This window comes from Leucopleurus acutus, assembly GCF_964270905.1.
Source record: "Leucopleurus acutus genome assembly, chromosome: 7".
Taxonomy (NCBI): Eukaryota; Metazoa; Chordata; class Mammalia; order Artiodactyla; family Delphinidae; genus Leucopleurus; species Leucopleurus acutus.
In genome coordinates, this window is record NC_139150.1 from 18,656,334 (window position 1) to 18,681,188 (window position 24,855).

Consider the following 24,855-nt stretch of genomic DNA (forward strand, 5'->3'; position numbering starts at 1 on the left):
TGGCCTTACATTTAGGTCTTTAATCCATTTTGGGTGGATTTTTGTGTATGGTGTTAGGGAGTGTTCTAATTTCATTCTTTTACATGTAGCTGTCCAGTTTTCCCAGCACCACTTATTGAAGAGGCTGTCTTTTCTCCATCGTATATCCTTGCCTCCTTTATCAAAAATAAGGTGACCGTATGTATGTGGGTTTATCTCTGGGTTTTCTATCCTGTTCCATTGATCTATATTTCTGATTTTGTGCCAGTACCATACTGTCTTGATCACTGTAGCTTTGTAGTATAGTCTGAAGTCATGGAGCCTGATGCCTCCAGCTCAGTTTTTCTTTCTCAAGATTGCTTTGGCTATTTGGGGTCTTTTGTGTTTCCATACAACTTGTGAAATTTTTTGTTCTAGTTCTGTGAACAATGCCATTGGTAGTTTGATAGGGATTGCATTAAATCTGTAGATTGCTTTGGGTAGTATAGTTATTTTCACAATGTTAATTCTTCCAATCCAAGAACGTGGCATATCTCTCCATCTGTTTGTATCACCTTTAATTTCTGTCATCAGTTTCTTATAGTTTTCTGCGTAGAGGTCTTTTGTCTCCTTAGGCAGGTTTATTCCTAGGTATTTTATTCTTTTTGCTGCAATGGTAAATGGGAGTGTTTCCTTGATTTCTCTTTCAGATTTTTCATCATTCATGTATAGCAATGCAAGAGATTTCTGTTCATTAATTTTGTATCCTGCTATTTTACCAAATTCGATTAGCGCTAGTAGTTTTCTGGTAGCATATTTAGGATTCTCTATGTATAGTATCATGTCATCTGCAAACAGTGACAGCTTTACTTCTTCTTTTCCCTTTTGGATTCCTTTCATTTCCTTTTCTTCTCTGATTGCTGTGGCTAGAACTTCCAAAACTATGTTGAATAATAGCAGTGAGAGTGGGCAACCTTGTCTTGTTCCTGATCTTAGTGAAAATGTTTTCAGGTTTTCTCCATTGAGAACGATGTTGGCTGTGGGTTTGTCATACATGGCCTTTATTATTTTGAGTTAAGGTCCCTCTATGCCTACTTTCTGGATTTTTTTTTAATCATAAATGTTTGTTGAATTTTGTTGAAAGCTTTTTCTGCATCTATTGAGATGATCGTGTGGTTTTTATCGTTCAATTTGTTAATATGGTGTATCACATTGATTGATTTGTGTATACTGAAGAATCCTTGCATTCCTGGGATAAACCCCACTTGAACATGGGGTATGATCCTTTTAATGTGCTGTTGGATTCTGTTTGCTACTATTTTGCTGAGGATTGTTTCATCTCTGTTCATCAGGGATATTGGCCTGTAGCTTTCTTTCTTTGTGACATCGTTGTCTGCTTTTGGTATCAGGATGATGGTGGTCTCATAGATTGAGGTTGGGAGTGTTCCTCCCTCTGCTGTATTTTGGAAGAGTTTGAGAAGGATAGGTGTTAGCTCTTCTCTAAATGTTTCATAGAATTCGCCTAGGAAGCCATCAAGTCGTGCTTTTGTTTGTTGGAAGGTTTTTAATCACAGTCTCAATTTCAGTGCTTGTGCTTGGTCGGTTTATATTTTCTATTTCTTCCTGGTTCAGTCTTGGAAGGCTTTGCTTTTCTAAGAATTGGTCCATTTCTTCCAGGTTGTCCATTTTATTGGCATAGAGTTGCTTGTAGTAATCGCTCATGATCCTTTGTATTTCTGCAGTGTCAGTTGTTACTTCTCCTTTTTCATTTCTAATTCTATTGGTTTGAGTCTTCTCCTTTTTTTCTTGATGAGTCTGGCTAATGGTTTATCAATTTTGTTTATCTTTTCAAAGAACCAGCTTTTAGTTTTATTGATATTTGCTATTGTTTCCTTAATTGCTTTTTCATTTATTTCTAATCTGACATTTATGATTTCTTTCCTTCTGCTAACTTGGGGTTTTTTGGTTCTTTCTCTAATGGCTTTAGGTGGAAGGTTAAGTTGTTTATTTGAGATGTTTCTTGTTTCTTGAGGTAGTATTGTATTGCTATAAACTTCCCTCTTAGAGCTTCTTTTGCTGTATCCCATAGGCTTTGGGTTGCCGTGTTTTCACTCTCTTCACTGTCAATTAAAAAATCAAAATCAATTTTCAATTTCAAAAATCAAAACTCAATTTTTTGATTTCCTGAGTGATCTCTTGGTTATTAAGTAGTGTATTGCTTAGCCTCCATGTGTTTGTATTTTGTACATATTTTTTCCTGTAATTGATATCTAGTCTCTTAGACTTGTGGTCAGAAAAGATACTTGATACAATTTCAATTTTCTTAAATTTTCCAAACTTGATTTGTGGCCCAAGATATGATCTAACCTGGAGAATGTTCCATGAGCACTTGAGAAGAAAGTGTATTCTCTTGTTTTTGGATGGTATGTCATATAAATATCAATTAAGTTCATCCTGTTTAATGTATCATTTAAAGCTTGTGTTTCCTTATTTATTTTCATTTTTGGATGATCTGTCCATTGGTGAAAGTGGGGTGTTAAAGTCCCCTACTGTGATTGTGTTACTGTTGATTTCCCCATTTATGGCTGTTAGCATTTGCCTTATGTATTGAGGTGTTTCTATGTTGGGTGCATAAATATTTACAACTGTATCTTTTTCTTGGATCAATCCCTTGATCATTATGTAGTGTCTTTCTTTGTCTCTTATAATAGTCGTTATTTATTTATTTTTTTGCGGTACGCGGGCCTCTCCCTGTTGTGGCTTCTTCCGTTGAGGAGCACAGGCTCTGGACGCGCAGGCTCAGTGGCCATGGCTCATGGGCCCAGCTGCTCTGCAGCATGTGGGATCTTCCCGGACCGGGGCACGAACCCGTGTCCCCTGCATTGGCAGGCGGAGTCTTAACCACTGTGCCATCAGGGAAGCCCAATAGTTGTTATTTTAAAGTCTATTTTGTCTGATATAAGAATTGCTACTCCACTTTGATTTCCATTTGCATGGAATATCTTTTTCCATCCCCTCACTTTCAGTCCTTATGTGTCCCTAGGTCTGAAGTGGGTCTCTTGTAGTCAGCATATATACACTTCTTGTTTTTGTATCCATTCAGCCAGTCTATGTCTTTTTGTTGGAGCATTTAATCCATTATGTTTAAAGTAATTATTGATATGTATGTTCCTATTACCATTTTCTTAATTGTTTTGGGTTTGTTATTGTAGGTCTTTTCCTTCTCTTCTGTTTCCTGCCTAGATAAGTTCCTTTAGCATTTGTTGTAAAGCTGTTTTTTTGGTGCTGAATTCTCTTAGATTTTGCTTGTCTGTAAATGTTTTAATTTCTCCATTGGATCTGAATGAGATCTTTGCTGGGTAATCTTGGTTGTAATTTTTTCCCTTTCATCACTTTAAATATGTCCTGCCACTCCCTTCTGGCTTACAGTGTTTCTGCTGAAAGATCAGCTGTTAACCTTATGGGGATTCCCTTGTATATTTTTTTTGTTTTTCCCTTGCTGCTTTTAATATTTCTTCTTTGTATTAATTTTTTTTTTTTTTTTGCATTACACAGGCCTCTCCCTGTTGTGGCCTCTCCCATTGCAGAGCACAGATTCCGGACTCACAGGCTCAGCAGCCATGGCTCACGGGCCTAGCTGCTCCGTGGCATGTGGGATCTTCCCAGACCGGGGCACGAACCCATGTCCCCTGCATTCGCAGGCGGACTCTCAATCACTGCCCCACCAGGGAAGCCCTGTATTTAATTTTTGATAGTTTGATCAGTATGAGTCTCAGCATGTTTCTTCTTGGATTTATCCTATATGGGACTCTCTGTGCTTCCTGGACTTAGTTGACTATTTCCTTTCCCCTATTAGGGAAGTTTTCAACTCTAATCTCTTCAAATATTTTCTCAGTCCCTTTTTTTCTCTTCTTCTTCTCGGACCTCTATAATTCAAATGTTGATGAGTTTAATGTTGTTCCAGAGGTCTCTAAGACTGTCCTCAATTTTTTTCATTTTTTTTTTAATTCTGCTTTGCAGTAGTTATTTTGACTATTTTATCTTCCAGGTTACTTATCTGTTCTTCTGCCTCAGTTATTCTGCTATTGATTCCTTCTAGGGAATTTTTAATTTCTTTTATTGTGTTGTCCATCACTGTTTGTTTGCTCTTTAGTTCTTCTGGGTCCTTGTTAAATGTTTCTTATATTTTCTCCATTCTATTTCCAAGATTTTGCATCATCTTTACTATCATTATTCTGAATTCTTTTCCAGGTAGACTGCCTACGTCCTCTTCATTTCTTTTGTCTGGTGGGTTTTTACCTTTCTCCTTATCTGCTTTGTGTTTCTGTGTCTTCTCATTTTGGTTAACTTACTGTTTGGGGGTTCTCCTTTTCACAGACTGCAGGTTCGTAGTTCCCATTGTTTTTGGTGTCTGCCCCCAGTGGCTAAGGTTGGTTCAGTGGGCTTGTGTAGGCTTCCTGGTGGAGGGGACTAGTGCCTGTGTTTTGGTGGATAAGGCTGCATCTTATCTTTCTGTTGGGCAGGACCACATCCAGTCGTGTGCTTTGGGGTGTCTGTGACCTTATTATGATTTTAGACAAACGTTTTGCTAATGGGTGGGGTTGTGTTCCTGTCTTGCTAGTTGTTTGGCATAGGGTGTCCAGCACTGTAGCTTGCTGGTCATTGAGTGGAGCTGGGTCTTAGTGTTGAGATGGAGATCTCTGGGAGAGCTTTTGCCGTTTGATATTACGTGGGGCTGGGTGGTCTCTGGTGGACCAATGTCCTGAACTTGGCTGTCCCACCTTAGAGGCACAGGCCTGACCTCCGGCTGGAGCACCAAGACCCTGTCAACCACATGGCTCAGAAGAACATTGAGAAGGAAAGAAACAAAGAAAAAATAAAATAAAGTTGTTAAAATAAAAAATAATTATTAAAAATAAAAAATTAGTAAAAAGAAAGAGCAACCAATCAAAAAACAAATCCACTGACGATAACAAGAGCTAAAAACTATACAAAAAAAAAAGACAGACAGAACACCAGGACCAATGGTGAAAGCAAAGCTATACAGACAGAATCACAAAAAGAAGCATAGACATACACACTCACAAAAAGAGAAAAAGGAAAAAAAATCTATATATAAAAAAAAAGGAGGACTAGAGCAACCAAATCAATAAACAAATCTACCAATGATTATAATCTCTAAATACTAAACTATGATGAACATAAAGGCAGGAACAAATTAGATGCAGGAAGCAAACCCCAAGTCTACAGTTGCTCCCAAAGTCCACCTCCTCAATTTGGGATGATTCGTTGTCTATTCAGGTATTCCACAGATGCAGGTACATCATGTTGACTGTGGAGATTTAATCCTCTGCTCCTGAGGCTGCTGGGAGAGATTTCCCTTTCCCTTCTTTGTTCGCACAGCTCCCGGGGTTCACCTTTGGATTTGACCCCGCCTCTATGTGTAGGTCGCCGGAGGCCATCTGTTCCTGACTGGACAGGACGGGGTTAAAGGAGCAGCTGATTCTGGGGCTCTGGCTCACTCAGGCCGGGGGTAGGGAGGGGCACGGCGTGCAGGGCGAGCCTGCGGCGTTAGAGGCGGCGTGACGTTGCAGCAGCTTGAGGCGCGCCGTGCGTTCTCCCAGGGAAGTTGTCCCTGGATCCCGGGACCCTGGCAGTGGCGGGCTGCACAGACTCCCAGGAGGGGAGGTGTGGAGAGTGACCTGTGCTCGCACACAGGCTTCTTGGTGGCAGCAGCAGCAGCCTTAGCGTCTCGTGCCCGTCTCTGAGGTCCGCGTTGATAGCTGCAGCTCGTGCCTGTCTCTGGAGCTCGTTTAGGCGGTGGTCTGAACCCCTTCTCCTCGCGCACCCCGAAACAATGCTATCTTGCCTCTTCGGCAGGTCCAGACTTTTCCCCGGACTCCCTCCCGGCTAGCCGTGGCGCACTAGCCCCTTCAGGCTGTGTTCACGCCGCCAACCCCAGTCCTCTCCCGGCGCTCCGACCGAAGCACGAGCCTCAGCTCGCAGCCCCACCCGCCCCGGCGGGGGAGCAGACAAGCCTCTCGGGCTGGTGAGTGCCGGTCGGCACCGATCCTCTGTGCGGGAATCTCTCCGCTTTGCCCTCCGCACCCCTGTTGCTGCACTATCCTCCGCGGCCCCGAAGCTCCCCCCTCCGCCACCCGCAGTCTCCGCCCGCGAAGGGGCTTCCTAGCGTGTGTAAACCTTTCCTCCTTCACAGCTCCCTCCCACTGGTGCAGGTCCTGTCCCTATTCTTTTGTCTCTGTTTTTTCTTTTTTCTTTTGCCCTACCCAGGTACGTGGGGGGTTTCTTGCCTTTTGGGAGGTCTGAGGGCTTCTGCCAGCGTTCAGTAGGTGTTCTGTAGGAGTTGTTCCATGTGTGGATGTATTTCTGGTGTATCTGTGGGGAGGAAGGTGATCTCCGCGTCTTACTCTTCAGCCATCTTGAAGGTCTCCCTCCTAATAAGCCTTTAAAGTCTGATGCTTACTTTACACTTACAGCACATCTCAGTTTGAATGAACCACATTCCAAGTGCTCAGTAACCATATTTGGCCGGTGGCTTCTGTGTTGGACAGTGCATATCCAAGATCATAATCCCTCTAGAATTCTACGCTAGCCTCCTAGCAAGCTCTGTGCTTCTGTTCTTATTCTTCTGAGTCTATGATTCACACAGTAGCTTATTTGACCCTTTTAAAATGTAAATCAGGTGAGTGTGCCACTATCATGCCAAAATATCTCCAATATGTTGCATTATCAATAAAGTAAAATTTCAAAGTCCTTCCACGATCTGGTCCCCAGACTCCTCCTTGACGCAGTTTTCAACCCCTCTGCTCTTTTTCATTGTCTCCAGTGTGCTGACTCTAGCAGACACAGTCGATGCGCCACCGGATTCCCTTGTGTCCTTCTGTTGTTTCTCTGTGCTCATCCTGCAGCTTCTGGGTGCCATACCCTCTAACGGCTGACCCCTGAGACCTTCTTTAAAGGACTGTCTTTGCATGCCTGGAGCTAGCCCTCTTGCCTCCCAGGCTTCTTGGGGAATAGTAGAATCTCCAGGAAAGATCATGCTGAGGGCAAGAATTTGCCTGAATTCTCACCCTTTCCTGCCCCACCTCCCTTACTCCTTTTTAGGTTCCTTCTGAGAGCACTTCCTTAATGCATCACTTATAAGGGAATCTGGGCAGCCCATCCTAAGCCACTAGCCTGACACACTCCCACTTGTTACTCCGAAGCCTGCCTTTATACTTGTTATCCCTAAACCTGAAAATCTCTTCCCAGAGAGAGATGTGTCATGCAGCTCTTACTTTATGTAGGTCTCCTCTCAAACATCACTGCCTCCAGGGAAAACTTCTGTTTGTTTGTTTCTCCCCATCTCCATCCCTGTTTTATTTTTCCACATAATAGTTATCATCATTGGACATATATTAATATAAGTGGGTTTTTATTGTTGCTGTTGCTGTTTTTGCCTGTTTTTTTTTAACACTGGAATATAAACTTCGTGAAAGAAACAACTTTGTTTTGTTCAAATGGTGTCCCCAATACTCAGAGGTGTGCTCACAGATATTGGTAAATAGTTGTTGAATTAATAAATGAGTGAATGCTTGAATGAATGAACCGGTGGAGGCAGGACCAAACTAGACAGTATAATTCCAGCGTTCACGCTGTATATATTTAAAAAGCCTAATCTGCAAAGAGTGTTTCAAACTGTCTGTGTGCCCATATACTCTTCCATAAATGTTTGGCATCATTCTTTCTATATGCCTCATGTGGCACACTCCCCCTGCCCGTGCTCTGTAATAAGAGAATAAGATCCGTTTCTCGGGACAAAGAGAGCGGAAGCATACATTACCCCTGAAACCCTACCAGCTATTAGGAATCTTGGCTTCCTGCTATCCAAGCCCAACTGTGACTCCAACCAATAGTGCAAACGTCATTAACCAATGTCAGACTAAATACATGAAAAGTCAGGTTGAATAAACGAAATAAATACAAAATGCGTAGCACAGTTTCTGGCTTATAAGATGCCCTTTATTCCCAGTAGCTCTAAGTATCATGGCAATTATTTGCACCCTGCCATCTTACTTCAAACCTGAGTCTGTAACTCAGTTACATCAATGTGAAAGAATGAGGTCTGGTGGGGAATAGAACTAAGGCTCAGAGGAGGAACTGACGAAATACACAGTGCCACATTTCCAGGACGTTATATGCTAAGCATTGGCCACTGTAACTTGCACAGTAGAGGCGAGAAGTAACAAGGAAGGGGAACATATGATTTCCCTGGAGGAAAGAATTATCATCTCTGTGGCTTGAGTAACAAGGCTGCTCAGTAAACTTGGTTGGTAGTTTGCAGCCTGTCTGAAAATGCTAGCACATTCTTCCAGTGTCCCAGCCAATATTGCTTTTGGAATAGAGTTTATTGGCAGATGTGAAAAGGCTACTGAAATAGCTTAAAAATTAACTTTCTCTTGTGCTAATCACCTCAACATTTTCCTGTTTAAGTAAACCAATGTAGGGAGTGTGCACTCTATCCTTAAATGTCAATTAGCTTGGGAGTAATTTGATTCACCAAGGAAATGTAATCAAATGATAAAATGATGATTGCATTAAGATATTTAATATTAATATCAAAACCGCAGCAACAGAGCAAATGCCAGAACATTCCTGATGAAATGAATATCAACGATGTTCCTGTCCTACCGAGTAATTGTGCTCCTAGGACTAAACCCCAGTGCACACACTTTCCTTCAGTCCCCTGGAGGCTACAGCCCTCAGGATGTGATGCCAGGGGCCGGGGGTAATGGTGAAATGGGCAGTTGGAGGCTCTTGTTTATTGTCCTGTGTTGTCTTATTGCTGCTGTAACAAATGACCACAAACACAAACAAGCTTTAGTGGCTTAAAATAACACAAATTAATGGTCTTACTGTTCTGGATGTCAGAAGTCTGAAATGGGTCTTACAGGGCAAAATCTAGGTGTCTGCAGGCTGTGTTCCCTCTGGAGGCTCTAGGGGAGAATCCATTTCCTTGCCGAGTCCAGCTTCTAAAGGCCACCTCATTCCTTGGTGCTGGTCCCTTATCCATCCTCAAGGTCCGTGGCATTCTCAGATCGCTTTCTCTCTCTAACCTCCGCTTTTGTCATCACATCTCCTTCTGTAACCCTGACACTCCCTCTTATAAGACCCAACCAGATAATCTAGGGTCATCTACTCATCCCAAAATCCTTAATCACACTTGCAAAGTCCGTTTTGTCCAGGAAGGTAACATAGTTACAGGTTCCAGGGATTAGGATGTGTACATCTCTGGGGAGATTATTCTGTCTACCACACTCCCTACAGTAGCACCTCCCTTATTCCTTCTGTATTTTCTGCTCTTTCTTATATGAACCATGAACTCCCCTGTAGCACAAAGGAGTTGCCCAAACACTGCGTTAAAATATTTGACCAAACTTTAGCGTGGCTTCCACCTACACTGGACTATGTCTTTAAAGATGATCTGAGACCCCGTGCTGAGACCCCGTGCTCAAGAAAATGCAAGTCTACCAAACTCAAAATGTACATTGTCTCAACCCATCTCGCCAAGCCATTTTCAGTAATCCTCCACTTACCCCCTTTTAAATTTTCCATTTTTACATCTTCCTCTAGTCCTTTTTTGTTCCTCCCTTTTCACCTCCCCGTAGTCCCTTTTTGTTCCATATCTGTTATCCCCTGTAAAAACCTTAGTTACCTGTGTCATAGCTGGAGTTGAGCTCAGTCTATACTGATGTCTCTCTTCTCTACTACAGGAGTCCTAATAAAATTTGTTTTTTCCACCTTTAACAAGTGTGGAGAGGTCTGTTTTTTCTTCGACACCTCCATCACAGCAAACATCATAAAAGAATCTGATAAAAGCCTTTAGCAATGTTGTGTCTCTGTTTTCTCATAGAAATAAGGGTCAGAGTTTGTGAGATACTGAGGGATCAAGCAAATTTACATGTTTGATACAATTAAGAAGGGAGGAGGTATTTTATGGGAGATGCTTCTAGAAGCACAACACTTGGCCTCTGACCCCAGGCAGGGGAATCATGGATTAGAGTTTGTAGAAGATTATCAGAGATGTTTCCTGGAAGAGATGGGGTTTGAGTTAAGACTTAAAAGATCTTCTGGTGGAGGATTGAACACAAAGAAAGGACAGAGGCATGAAAGGCAGGAGAGGTCTTGACAGTGTAGCTGATTCTGCCCCGGTATTGAAACTCAAGAGAACCAGGTAGCATGTAATAAACCTCCTCTATGAGGCTGCCTGGAAGAGTCCTCATTTTTTTTCCACATTCTCTCTCTTTTTTTTTTTTTTTTTTTGGCTTCACCAGGCAGCTTGTGGGATCTTAGTTCCCTGACCAGGGATCGAACCCGGGGCCCCAGCAGTGAGAGTGCTGAATCTTAACCACTGAACCACCAGGGAATTCCCTCGTGTTTTTGGTCAAGTGCCATTTCCTTTGCTGGTCAGTCACTTTTAGATCCAGCCCTGCTTATTCTCCTTTGTTCTGTTGCTCAGTCCTTTATAAGTTAATCTTTATGTGGCTCAACAAGCCGAGTTGCTTATACTTTACATCAAGGTAGAGTGTCTAGCGGTGCTGCCACCACGTGGAGGGACAGTAGTGCCTGGCTTCTAGCTACCTCTGCTCTCTTTCTCCCAGTGCGAGTCATCAAAGACTCTACACTCCTACACCTGGGATTCCTACACCTGGGAGTAGAAGGGATGGTTGACTCTTGATCTCTCTTATTCTGCATATTTATTCCCGCAAAAATATTCCTTCCATGTCCAGAAACAGAGTAGAATGATAAATGTTAGAAATACTGGCATGACTTCCTTCCTTGATGACTAATCTCTAATCAGGACTTTCATAGGAGCAAGATTTACTAACAACCCTAGCCCCCAGGTATCTTGGAATCAACCTTCAGCTGAATCCTTCATAACCCCTTGCAGTTTTATAGCCTGGCCATCAACAGAGACTCCAGTCATGGGCTGTTGCCATATAATAGGCCAAAGTTACTTCCGCTCAAATGCTCTTACATCTGAATAATAAATAGCTAGTTTTCCACAAAAATATATGTATTTATTGTTTCTTAAAACATTAATAAAAAAACAGATCTGTGCATAAAAAGAGGAAAGGAGATTGCTTATTTCCTTCTAGTGTCTGTAGTGTCTAGTCTATAAAAGAAAAATGATAAAAATAACTATAATAGCATACTTTTATAAATGCGCAATAGACACATAGGAAAAAAATTGCTTGGGTATTCAGGGAAGATATTCAGAAGAGGTTATAATTAAAGTGATGCTTTCTGGTGAAAAAGTATGAGTTTGCTAGGTACAGGATTTTAAGGGGAAGGTCATTTATGTAAAGGGAATAGAATTACAAAATAAAGGCATATTTATAAAATGCCAGTAGTTCAGTGGTTTAGATTTTGGATACAAGAGGGTTCTTAATGGAAATAAAATTGGCAAAGCAGAACAGGATGGATCATGAGAAACCCAGCATGCTGTGTATGAGACGTAAGCTTTGTCCTATAGGGGATGGAAAGTGACTGAAGACTTAGAAAAGGAATGACTGTGCCCACATTTATAACTAAGCGTGATGGCTTGGTCAACTAGCATAAATGAGGTTGAAGCACAGAGTGAGACTGAACAGTGAAGCAAAGAGACTGAATTTCAGGCTCTTATAATAGTCGCAGCAGTAGTCCAGCTTACCGGAAGTGTTAATAGTGAAGAGGTGCTAAATATAAGAAAAAATAATGTAGAATGTACGGGACATAGAGAGTAATTGCTTGAGGAATGAGAGAGTGGGGAGATTTTTGATTTGAGTTACTGGGAAACGTGGGTACCATCAACTGGACGAGAGGCAATAGAAGTAAATGTTTCTCCAAAGATGTTTCCACCACAAACTTATAGTCGGAAATAGCTCTTATGATTGGGCATACGCCACAGCCATTGGAAGGCTGTGACTTCTTACAGAACTCCTTTGTAGGAAGCAGTCACCTTCTTGATGCCTACAGTGCTTAAATAGATGGAAATGCTGAAACAGATTGTCTGGAAAATGTTTCATCGTTAAAAGTGATTTAACTGTGAAAGTGTCTGTTTGGAACCAGTCACAATTCTCAAACTCCTTGAAACCTTTTCCTCTCAAGAGGAAAGTGAAATAAGCAAGACTAACTTCTTCCCCACAGGCTTAGGGATTTTGCAAGAAGAAATGCTGGGAATAGCTAATTCATCTATGAAAGCGAAGCCCAGCCAGGATGGCAGTGGTCCGTGGAATCACTGCTTCTAAAACTGAAAAAAAATGGAAAAGGAATCTGGCTACAGTGCAGTCTTTCCCTGACCTGATAATATGAAATCCTTTGATTGGTGACTCTGAGACAGACAGTGGGAAGAAAAAAATGGCCAATTGAGTGAAATGAACAATTTTTTCTGACCTTTTAAAGATACATGACTTCATTTTGAAATGGAAAATAACCAAATCCCAGAGCTAGGTCACAGAGTAGAGATGAGATTCTCTAACTCTCTTTTTTATTTTTTGCGGTACGCGGACCCCTCACTGCCGCGGCCTCCCCCGCTGCGGAGCACAGGCTCTGGACGCGCAGGCTCAGCGGCCATGGCTCACGGGCCCAGCCGCTCCGCGGCACATGGGATCTTCCCGGACCGGGGCACGAACCCGCGTCCCCTGCATCGGCAGGCGGACTCTCAGCCACTGCGCCACCAGGGAAGCCCCTAAATCTCATTTTTTTAAAAGAGAGAGTTGTAATCTAAGAGATATTAACAGACTTGTCAAAGATCGAAGAGGAATTCAAAGGCGGAGACTGGTTGACTCAGGTGATGGACAAAGTTTGAAGGATTTGAATTAGCATATGCCTGTAAATGAGTGGCATTCATTGTGTATTTGCTCTATGCATGTATGTATCACAAATACAAGACATTTTAAGTATTAATGATAAGTTCATGTCAGTTCTAGAATGATAAAATATTCATGGACAGGTTGGGTATAGTAAAATTTTTTTTACTTAAATCTATTTTATTATTTAAAACTCTATTAATCAGTTCCTCAAACTATCTTCTGTACAACAATAACTTGAACCCTTCAGAGATCCTGCAGTACCTTCAAAACTACACTATCATCGTCATCATCATCACCACTGCTGTTTATTCAGTGGTTTATACATGGCAGGCATAGCACTAAACTTTTTACACACATCATCTTATCTTTTCTTCACAATCGTCTTATGATTAGGTTGGTATTATTATTATCCCCGTTCTATAGAAGAGAAAAATTAAGTTGAGAAAGAAGTAACATGTCCAATATCACATCGCTCTTCCATGGGAGCCTACATTAAAGACCGTAAGAATAGAGAGGGCTTTGAGATCATACCTGCCAAACCTCTGTATATCTCTGAGCAACAGAACATTAATCCAGCTCCTGCTTGAAATCACTCAGGATTGGGGGTTCATTACCACCAGGAACAATTAATCTGCATTTCAGATCTGCAACTGCTTTTCCTTACAGTGAACTTTGTGTCTTTGTAACATTTAATCACTAGTCCTGGTCATGTTCCCTTGAGACCCACATAATAGTTAGTGTGTCATCCACCTGAGGGTTGTTCAAAGATGTGAAGACACTGTGTTCTCTCTTCAGTATCTTGTTTCCTTCAGTTACCTTTCATGTGTCCTGATTCCTGGATCTCTTGCCATTTTTATTATTCACTTAGAATTTCTCTTTCAGTCATCAAGAATTACAAAAAGCTCCAGAAGTAGACCAACAGTCCTTTAGAGATCAGAACTAACAGCATGACTTTAAAGTTGAGTCATCTTAGGAAGAATACATGCAGGACATTAGGTTTAAATCCCAACTTTGCATTTTGCTTAGCTAAGTCCCTTACCTTCTCTGAACCTCAGTCCTCACCTGTTAAATTGAGATAATATCTCACCCATTGTTTATTAGGGACAAAATAAAATAGTGTACAAAGAATATCATATTACTTAAAACTGCTCTAAAAATAAAGTCTGAAAAAAGTACATTATATTATGCTTGGAGGTAATAAGCATTTAAAATGTTGGCTTAAAATTATTGATAAAGGACTTTCATCTCAGGGAAGGAGTAGACCTAATTTAATTTTCTCCTAATAAGTATCAAAAAACTCCAGATATTAATCATTAGACATACATAAGAAGACTCTGAAAGTTAAGTAAAGGAAGGCAGACAAGCCAGGAAACTCAGGACTCAAGGAACAACAGGATGAGGCATTCCCTGGGTTTTCTTTTCGTCTCATATATCCAAAACTGGGAGACGAAGAAGCCAACAATCTGGAAACACCAATGGACACAGAAAAAAAAGAGCCCCAACAAAAGCATATTCTCTTATTCAAAGGACTAGAAAAGGGACAGATTAGCAAGCTATTAAAATTTTAAACAATAACCAATCTACTGAAGCCAAACACCACAGAAGAACTGGTGGTCCACCCACACCCACATCAACAAATACCAAGCAAGGAGCATCCCAGACTTCCATCCTCACAATGCTGTAACAAAACACCCCAACATCCAAGACTGAGGTGATACCAGAAAAGCCAAGTTGGGAACAGGGCTTTCATCGCCACCAGCTAGTAAAGAACCATCCTACTCGTGTCCCTGGAGACCATCTGGAATGCCTGTTTTTTCTAATCCAGTCCACCATTTCCCTCCCCACTAGAAGAGCATGAGAGAAAGCCTAGTGGGGCGTCAGGACTTTAACCATCACCCAGCAATCATAAAACCATGACCATTGCAGTGTACGTGGAGATCACATAGGGAGCCAGATTCCTGCCTAGCGGTAATGATGACCCTCCCATTCTTGGGTATCAACCAAGACCAAGTGAGAAAACTGGATTTTTACCTCCATCTGGCAGTAACAAGATAGTGCTCTCCCTCCCTCTGCCAGGATGGTGTCAGAGAAAGCCAGTTCTTATATAACCCAGAGTTTTATAATATAATCTCCCAATTTCAATGGAAAATCACTCATTGTACAAAGAAACAGGATGATCTCAAAGCGAATAAAAAATAACAATCAGTAGATGCCAAAATTGAGATGACAGAGATGTTAGCTTTAACTGCCAAAGATTTTAAAGCAACTCTAATAGAAATACTTTAATTGGCAATTACTGTATTGAAACAAATAATAAGAAAAAGCCTCAGCAAACGGATAGAAAGTTTTTACAAAGAAATAGATGATATGAAGAAGCAAGCGATAATTTTGAGCTGAAAAATAGAATAACTGAAAAGAAAAACTCAGTGGATAGGCTTAACAATGGAATGAAGAAACAGAAGAAGGAATCAATGAAAGGAAGATAGAACAATAGAAATTACCCAGTCTAAACAACAATCTAAAAAAATGTGAACAGAGCCTCAGGGACTTGTGGAGCTATAACAAAAGAGTAAACATTTGTATAAGCTGAAAGGAAAAGTGAAATAGGGCAAGAGCTGAAAAAGTAGTCCAAGGAGGCAGGGGCTTCCCTGGTGGCGCAGTGGTTGAGAGTCCGCCTGCCGATGCAGGGGACATGGGTTCGTGCCCCGGTGCGGGAAGATCCCATATGCAGCAGAGCTGCTGGGCCCGTGAGCCATGGCCGCTGAGCCTGCGCGTCCGGGGCCTGTTGTGCTCCACAACGGGAGAGGTCACAACAGTGAGAGGCCCGCGTACCGCAAAAAAAAAAAAAAAAAAAGTAGTCCAAGGAAATCCAATTGCAAATTTCAAGAATTCGGCCTGTGTCTTAAACCTATAGATTCCAGAATCTGAGCAAACTACACAACAGGGTAAATTCAAAGAAATCCATATCAACATACATCATAATTAAACTTTTGAAAACTAAAGACAAAAAAAAATCTAGAAAGTAGCCAAAGTAAAATGGGACCTTACTTATATGGAAAAAGACAATTTGAATGGCAGTGCATTTTTTAAATCAGGCCAGAAGGAAGGGATATAATATATTTGAAGTGCCTTAATAAAAGAATTGTCAGTCCAGAATCCTATATGTACTGAAAATACCCTTTAGGAATAAAGGGGAAAATCAAGAAATTCTCAGATGAAAGAAAACTAAGAAAAATTTGTCACCTGCAGACTCACCCTAAAAGAACAGCTGAAGGAAATTTTCCAAAATAGAAAGAAAACAATAAAACCTGGAACATCAGGAAGGAAGAAAGAATACAGTGAGGAAAAATATGAGTAAATATGTTTTCCCCTATTGAGTTTTCTAACTTAAGTTTGACCGCTGAAGCAAAAATTTTAACACTGTCTCGTGTTTCTAAATGTATGTAGAAAAAATATTCAAAACAATTATAAACAAGGGAAGGTAAAGTGACTTAAAGGAAGATAAGCTTTCTATACTTCTAAAATGATGACACCAGTAGAGTGTGATAACTTATGTATATGTAACATAATACCAAGAGAAACCACAAAGAAATACACTCAAATATACTACAGATATATTAAATTGTAATAATAGGAAATGTTCAAAAACTCACAGAAAGGCAAGAAAAGTAAAATAAAGAAGTGAAAAGCAGAGTACAAACAAAAAATAAAGTAGCAGATTTAAGCCCTAAAATATCAAAAATTATAATAAATGTAAATGATCTAAGTGCACCAATTAAAAGAAAGGGATTGGCAAAGAAAATTTAAAAAATATGACCCACTTATTTCTGTCTATTAGAAGATTACCTAAATGTGATATACACAGTTTGAAAATAAAAGGATGAAAAAGATATTAATATATTATGCAAACATTAAAGGAATGCAGGAGTGGCTATGTTAATGTAAGATAAAGTAGACTTCAGGGTGAGAAAATCATCAGAGGCAGAAAGGGCTCTTATATAATTAATAAAAGGGTCAATCTACCAAGAACAGATAGAAATCCAAAATGTGTACACACCAAGCAACAGAGCTGCAAAATATGTGAAGCAGAAACTGATGGCACTAAAAGGAAAATTAGACGAATCCACAAGTATGTTTGAGGACTTCAGCACTCCTTTCTCAACAACTGATAGAACAACAAGACAGAAAATCAGAAAGCATATAGAAGAATTTACAACATCAACAAACAATAGTATCTAAACATTTAAAGATTACTCCAGCCAACAACAGCAGAATACACATTCTTTTCAAGTGCCCGTGGAGCATATATCAAGATAAACCATCTCTTGGGACAAAAAGAAAACTCCAGCAAATTTAAAATACTTGAAATCACCCAGTGTTCTCTGACAACAATGGAATCAAAGTAGAAATCAAAAACAGAAAGATAAGAGGAAAATATCTGAATACCTGAAAAATGAACAATACACACATATATAGCTCAGGGGTCAAATAGGAATTCAGTGGTATTTTAAAAAATACATTGAACTAAATGAAAAATACAGGATGTAAAAATTTGTGGGACACAGCTAAAGAAGGGCTGAGAAGGAAATGTGTACCAGTAAATTCATATGCTAGAAAAGAAGAAGAGTCCAGCTAAACCTAAAGCAAGCAAAAGAAGAAAATAAAAAGACGAGAGCAGAAATCAGTGGACCTGAAAACAGAAAATCAATAGAGAAATCAATTAAACAAAAGACGGTGTTTTGAAAATTTCAATACTGACAAACTTCTAGTGAGATTGGCAAAGGGAAAAAAAAGGAGACAACACAAATTACCAGTATCAGAAATGAAATAGGAGATATAATTACAGGATCTGCAAGCATCAAAAAGATAATAGGGCTTCCCTGGTGGCACAGTGGTTGAGAGTCCGCCTGCTGATGCAGGGGACACGGGTTCGTGCCCCGATCTGGGAGGATCCCACATGCCGCGGAGCGGTTGGGCCCATAAGCCATGGCCGCTGAGCCTGCGCGTCCGGAGCCTGTGCTCCGCAATGGGAGAGGCCACATCAGTGAGAGGCCCACTTACCGCAAAAAAAAAAAAAAAAAAAAAAAAAGATAATAAAAGCTTCAAACAACTCTGGAAACAGTTTGACAGTTTCCTTAAAAAATTAAACATTCAACTATCATATGACCGAGGCTTTTCACTACTGGGAACTTAACCCAGAGAAATGAAAGCGTATATTCACACAAAAACCAGTCCAGTATACTAATGTTTATAGTAGTTTTATTCATAATGGTCTAAAACTGGAAATAACCCAGATGTCCTTCAATAGGAGAATGGTTAAACAAATTGTGATACATTCATATCATGGAATACTACTCAGCAATAAGAAGAAACAAACTATTGATTCATTCATCAATCTAAATACAGTTGAATTATGCCAAGTGAAAAAAGTCAATCTCAAAAGGCTGTATAATGTATTAGTCCATTTATATAACTTTTTGAAATGAGAAAATTTTAGAAATAGAGAACAAATCAGTGGTTACCAGGGGTAAGGGAGTAGATATTGTTCTATAAATTTGCAAGATATTATCATTGGGAGAAACTTGGTAAAACATATATGATGTCACTATTATTTCCTACAATTTCATGTTACAACTACAATTTTCCTGAACTTTAAAAAATAATTAAAATTTATTGATAAGGATAGCATATATCATAATTCCTTGAAAATTTATAATCTGTCTGTGACGTATGTTCTATATTAACTTGAGTTTCCCACTATGAACTGAAGGGTATTTGTAGCTCTTATATAGGAGAAAAAAATTTGTCATCATGTGCCTTTGGAAAATGCTGGCTTAAAAACACTTCCCCTTTTCAAGAATTCTCAGAATCTTGATTATACTTCTTGTGGTTTTTCAAGTGATTGGTAAAATAAACAGCATTTTCCCTAATGTCTTCATCATTGAGACTTAGCTCCTCCTCTCCTCCTCAAAACCCATGCTCAACACATCAGAAAAACATTTTTGAGAGTGGTAATCCATGGAATTTACTTAAGAAAATGCCAATGTCTAGAGAATATGCTATTTGTTACTCCAGCTTTATAATGGAAGCAAGGAAATTCTAAGCAGAAGCAGTAACTTATCAGAAGGCACAAAAGCAAAAAATAATATAGATTTCTGGCATCAGGATTGAGGGCGTCTAATGCCATACAAAAAAATAAACTCAAAATGGATTAAAGACCTAAATGTACGGCCAGACACTATAAAACTCTTAGAGGAAAACATAGGCAGAACACTCTAGGACATGAATCACAGCAAGATCCTTTTTGACCCACCTCCTAGAGAAATGGAAATAAAAACAAAAATAAACAAATGGGACCTAATGAAACTTCAAAGCTTTTGCACAGCAAAGGAAACCATAAACACGACGAAAAGACAACTCTCAGAATGGGAGAAAATATTTGCAAATGAATCAACTGACAAAGGATTAATCTCCAAAATTTACAAGCAGCTCATGCAGCTCAATATCAAAGAAACAAACAACCCAATCCAAAAATAGGCAGAAGACCTAAATAGACATTTCTCCAAAGAAGATATACAGATTGCCAACAAACACGTGAAAGGATGCTCAACATCACTAATCATTAGAGAAATGCAAATCAAAACTACAATGAGATATCACCTCACACCAGTCAGAATGGCCATCATCCAAAAATCTACAAACAATAAATGGTGGAGAGGATGTGGAGAAAGGGGAACCCTCTTGCATTGTTGGTGGGAATGTAAATTGATACAGCCACTATGGAGAACAGTATGGAGGTTCCTTAAAAAACTAAAAACAGAACTACCATACGACCCAGCAATCCCACTACTGGACATATACACTGAGAAAAACCATAATTCAAAAAAACTCTTGTACCACAATGTTCATTGCAGCTCTATTTACAATAGCCAGGACATGGAAGCGACCTAAGTGTCCATCGACAGATGAATGGATAAAGAAGAAGTGACACACATACACAATGGAATATTAGCCATAAAAAGAAACAAAATTGAGTTATTTGTAGTGGGGTGGTTGGACCTCCAGACTGTCATACAGAGTGAAGTAAATCAGAAAGAGAAAAACAAATACCATATTCTAACACATATATATAGAATCTAAAAAAACAAAAAATAAAATGTTTCTGAAGAACCTAGGGGAAGGACAGGAATAAAGATGCAGACATAGAGAATGGATTTGAGGACACGGGGAGGGGGAAGGGTTAGCTGGGACGAAGTGAGAGAGTGGCATGGACATATATACACTACCAAATGTAAAATAGATAGGTAGTGGGAAGCAGCCGCATAGCACAGGGAGATCAGCTCGGTGCTTTGTGACCACCTAGAGGGGTGGGATAGGGAGGGTGGGAGGGAGACACAAGAGGGAGGGGATATGGGGATGTATGTATATGTATAGCTGTTTCACTTTGTGATACAGCAGAAACTAACACACCATTGTAAAGCAATTATACTCCAATAAAGATGTTAAAAAAATAGTAATAATAAAATAAAATACGTGAACAAGAAAAAAAAAGATTGAGGGCATGTGAATGTGCAGAGGGGTTGAAGGAGGAAATCAGGAGGGTGTCAAGTGGCCAGATCATGATTGACAAGATCAACTTGATTGACAAGCCAGGGAGTTTAGACTTTGTCCTGGAAGCCATAGAGTCTCTACTTAAACCCCTAGGTCCATCCTTTTATTCTACAAATGAGTACACCGAGACAGAATTATTAGAATGATGCATTTAATTATAGCTGTCTAGATTTGACTTTATGAATTCTAAAGCTGTGAGTAGAACTTGCATTAGCCTTTGACTTCAGTGATTATGGAGTACCTATAAATAACACTTAAATTCAAAATGTCTGCATATTCTCTCTGTATCTTGTATGGACTAGTAGCTGTGCAGTCATTCTTCCTCAAATCTCCTTATTTTGTAGAAGGAACAACAACCCCAGAATAATAGAAACAAGACAAAATCCAGTTTTCTGTCTCCCAGCAAAAATCTCTTTGTATTCTCCAGCCTTTCTTGTGAAGGGATCTTTCAGCCTGTTCTCAAACATAACCCTTAGAGGAATATGGCCCTGCACCTGAACATCTGGAAGAGGGGGCAACCCTGGGATTAATTACAATCCTACACACTGATTAAAAGCATCCCTAATACTTCAGGCTCTGCTATGAAAGCTTTTCATCATGTAACCTCAGTTAGAAAAATTTGGTAAACAGCTCCCATTTCCAACCTGTATTTTGAGCAGATCTGTCAGGAGGAAGGAAGGATGGGGGTTGGCAGTAGGGATTGTTTTTCTGTGGCTTCAGTATAAAATAATCTGGTTTGAATTGTCGTAAAGTACAAAAACACACGGCATTCAGCCATGGATCTTAACTCACAATATCAGTTTGAAAAAATGTTGTTTTCCCTTACAACTCAATGGAGCATCGTGTTGGACAGCTGGGCCCCATTACCGGAGTCCCCACAAGGGAAATGTCAGCTCAGCCATTGTTTACAATCCTATATTCATTTTTTCTCTAAGGCCTCTCATAGCTCTGTCCACATTTCAAATGCCAGGCCTTCAAACTAAAGTCCACTTACACTCTGTCCTGTCACATCCTAAGCTTTCATATCGTAACATCTTTTTTTGGCCGCGCTGCGCAGTTTGTGGCATCTTGGTTCCCCGACCAGGAACTGAACCCGGCCCCAGCAGTGAAAGCGCTGAGTCCTAACCACTGGACCACCAGGGACTTCCCATATCATAACGTTTTTAATACCAGAGACTAGGATAGGTCTTCTCAACCAAAAGTGTACTTGGAGTACCGGAGACTTATGTTACTACATTCCCTGGCCAGGAACGGTGGACATGGACTAATATTAATTTATCCAATGTCATTATAAATGTTCAGAAAACAAATAGGAGTGATTGCAAACTGGTTCCTGCCATAGGAATGGCACCAGATTTCCAGCAAGCCAGAAAGGATACATACACATTGTATGCCATGTCTGCACACAAGACCATCTGCACATACTAAGTCTGAAAGTGTCCACTGCTGTTTTTTATTCGAGTTTGACCTCTTTGGACCATGAGACAGATGGATCAGCTTCTCCTAGAAGAACCATGTCTCTGACATAAGGCTGTGTCTTTAAGAGAACGTCAGAATCAGGTTTTCTTGAATGCCACTTCTTTCTCTACGCTCTTCTTAATTCCACGTAGCCCGGAAAGAGTGGAGAAAACATGACTATGTAACTAGAAACACCTAAGTTCAAGCCCTTACCTGAAGCAACGTTTATCTTTAGGCAAGTTACTTTAACTTTTTCAAGCTATTTCTGTGGTCAGAAAACGGAGCTAAGGATGTCTATTTTGGTGAATCATTGTGACGATTATGGGACTGTACTTGTAAAACTTCTGGCTTTATAGAGGGTGCTTTCCCTCCATTTGAATAACCCTAAAGGAAACTCTCTCAAAGCCTCTTTGTCTATAATTCTCCTTATATTATCATTGTTTATATACATTATTTAGACAGCACATAATGAGCTTCTTGAAGAGAGGTGGTTTTTTGGTAAATGATGCAGTAGGTATAAAGGTGTGTTGTGGGACTTCCCTGGTGGCACAGTGGTTAAGAAGCCACCTGCCAATGGGGATCCCTGGTCCAGGAGGATCCCACAAGCCATGTAGCAACTAAGCCCGTGAGCCACAACTACTGAGCCTGTGCTCTAGAGCCTGAGAGCCACACCTACTGAGCCCTTGTGCCATAACTACTGAAGCCCACGTGCCTAGAGTCCATGCTCTGCAACAAAAGAAGCCACTGCAATGAGAAGCACGTGCACTGCAACTAAGAGTAGCCCCTACTCGCCACAACTAGAGAAAGCCCGCGTGCAGCAATGAAGACCTAGTGCAGTCAAAAATAAATAAATTAGTTAAAAAAAAAAAAAAGGTGTGTTGTTCCCTGCTTTAAACACAGTGAGTATCATATAGTAGAAATTCAACAAAGGGAGTAAGCCATTGAAGTAATTGGAGACATTTCCTTCCCTCTAATTTGTACCTTGGGTTCTGAGATTCCTGAAGGGAGGGACAATATCTTATTCATCTTTGTACCTTCTGTTCCTAGCACAATGGTCTGCGTATGCTTCGTGATCAGTACATGTGTTGCTTTGAATAAAACATACTTGGTATTTCTTAGCTCTCTTCCACCCACTCTGATTCTGCGTTGGGTGTATAGGAAGTTCTCAATAGAGCTCAGTGCATCATTTTACTTAATGAACTTGTGGATGCTCTCCTGGGAAGACACAAAACTCATCATCCAAGTAGCATGCCATTTGAGAGTTATGTAGACACACCGCATTAATTTCACCAATCTTGGAACATACCCAATTTGTATTGTTCTAATTGTACAAGTTGGAAGACAGAGAGGCCAAAATACATACTCAGAGTCACAAGCCTCCTTTATATGGCCTGCCATGTTATTCATGATTGTTCTCCCTACGGCCTCATCTCTCACTGCAACTCACTTGACCTTTCCTGCATCCCAGCCATACTGTTCTCTCCCGCATCTGTGAACTTGTATGAGCAATTTCAGTTGCCTGCAGTACCCTCATGTGCCGTCTGCTAGACAGCTTCCTGCAAAGCATGACACGAGTTGCATATCTTCTGTGAAATAGTCCCCCAGTTTCCTAAGCAGAGTTAGGCTCTCCTCTCTCCATTCAGCATGACTCTCATGTCACACTTCACAGCACTGGTCCTGTAGTTTCGTAATTTGCTCTTTAGTGAAATCATGAGCTACTTGACAACTTTAATTTTGGGGCACACCAATGCCTGGCACGTAGAAGATATTTGGTAAGAATTTTCCAAATTCAGAGAAAAAGCATAAGTGAGTAGCCAGGCAAAGGAGGAAAGAGAAATTAGCTCAATAAGAAGAAAAAGTTGTGTAAACGACAAACGTATTTTAAAACAAATCTCTCTAATGCCTTGGTTCAATAGTTATTTCTTTACTAATTTAAAAAAATGATATAAATGTATACTGTTTACCAGGAGAAAAAATTTTAACTTTACTGACTAACAAATTTCATATTTTGAAATCTAAACCTCATTTTCCAGAAAAGTTTTCCAGCCTGCTTGTGAATAATTTAACTGTGGCAAAGTGGAAACCAGAAAGCTAAAAAAAATGCTATGTAAAAGTGTTCAGCAGATTGGGAAAAAAAAAAAAAATCCTTATGTCTGCAGTTTACTTTTAATTCTGTACATGTTTCAAGAAAATTTCAAAACACCCAAAGAGAACTCAAATCTCTAATTAGTCCACATTTTCTGGTTGTTCAAGCATTTTGTAATTTCCAAGTTCCTAGTTCTAGTAATTTGTCAGTGATCTGAGGATAACACACACACACACACACACACACACACACACAAAATCTTTCATGAGTCATCTTCAGCTCAGAGCACAGTAGCTATGGAGATAACACTTTTTTCCTGTCTTTGACATTTCAGTTCTCAACTTTAGAAATCTGTCTACAGTTGGATTAAGTTTAAATATGATGTCAAGTTTTCCACTACTTCATGAGAAAAACATCTCTCCCGAGTTTAAATAAGTCTAATTGTGCTTACTCTTGTGTTAATTTGGGGAATTCCTGGATTCCTTTGCAGAAAGGGGGAAACAGCAGTGGCCTACTGTGGATGATAAGGGGAGAAGAACATTGAGTGATATGTTTCAGCCACCAGCATTGCTTCTTCATAAGCGAATCAAGATATAGAAGGGTAGGAGGAGCTGAACTGGAGACTTCAGAGATGTTATAGACAGCATTTTTGGTGAGAAATGAAAGAACAGTCATTTTAGTAGGCACTGTATCCTTAGCACCTAAAATACTGCATATAGTAATTGTTCAAAAAGTATTTGTTGAACACAGATATAGAGAGCAAATGTGTGGATACTAAGGGGGAAGGGGGGTGGGAGGAATAGGGAGATTGGGATTGACATATATACACTATTGATACTATGTATAAAATATATAACAAATGAGAACATACTGTATAGCACAGGGAAC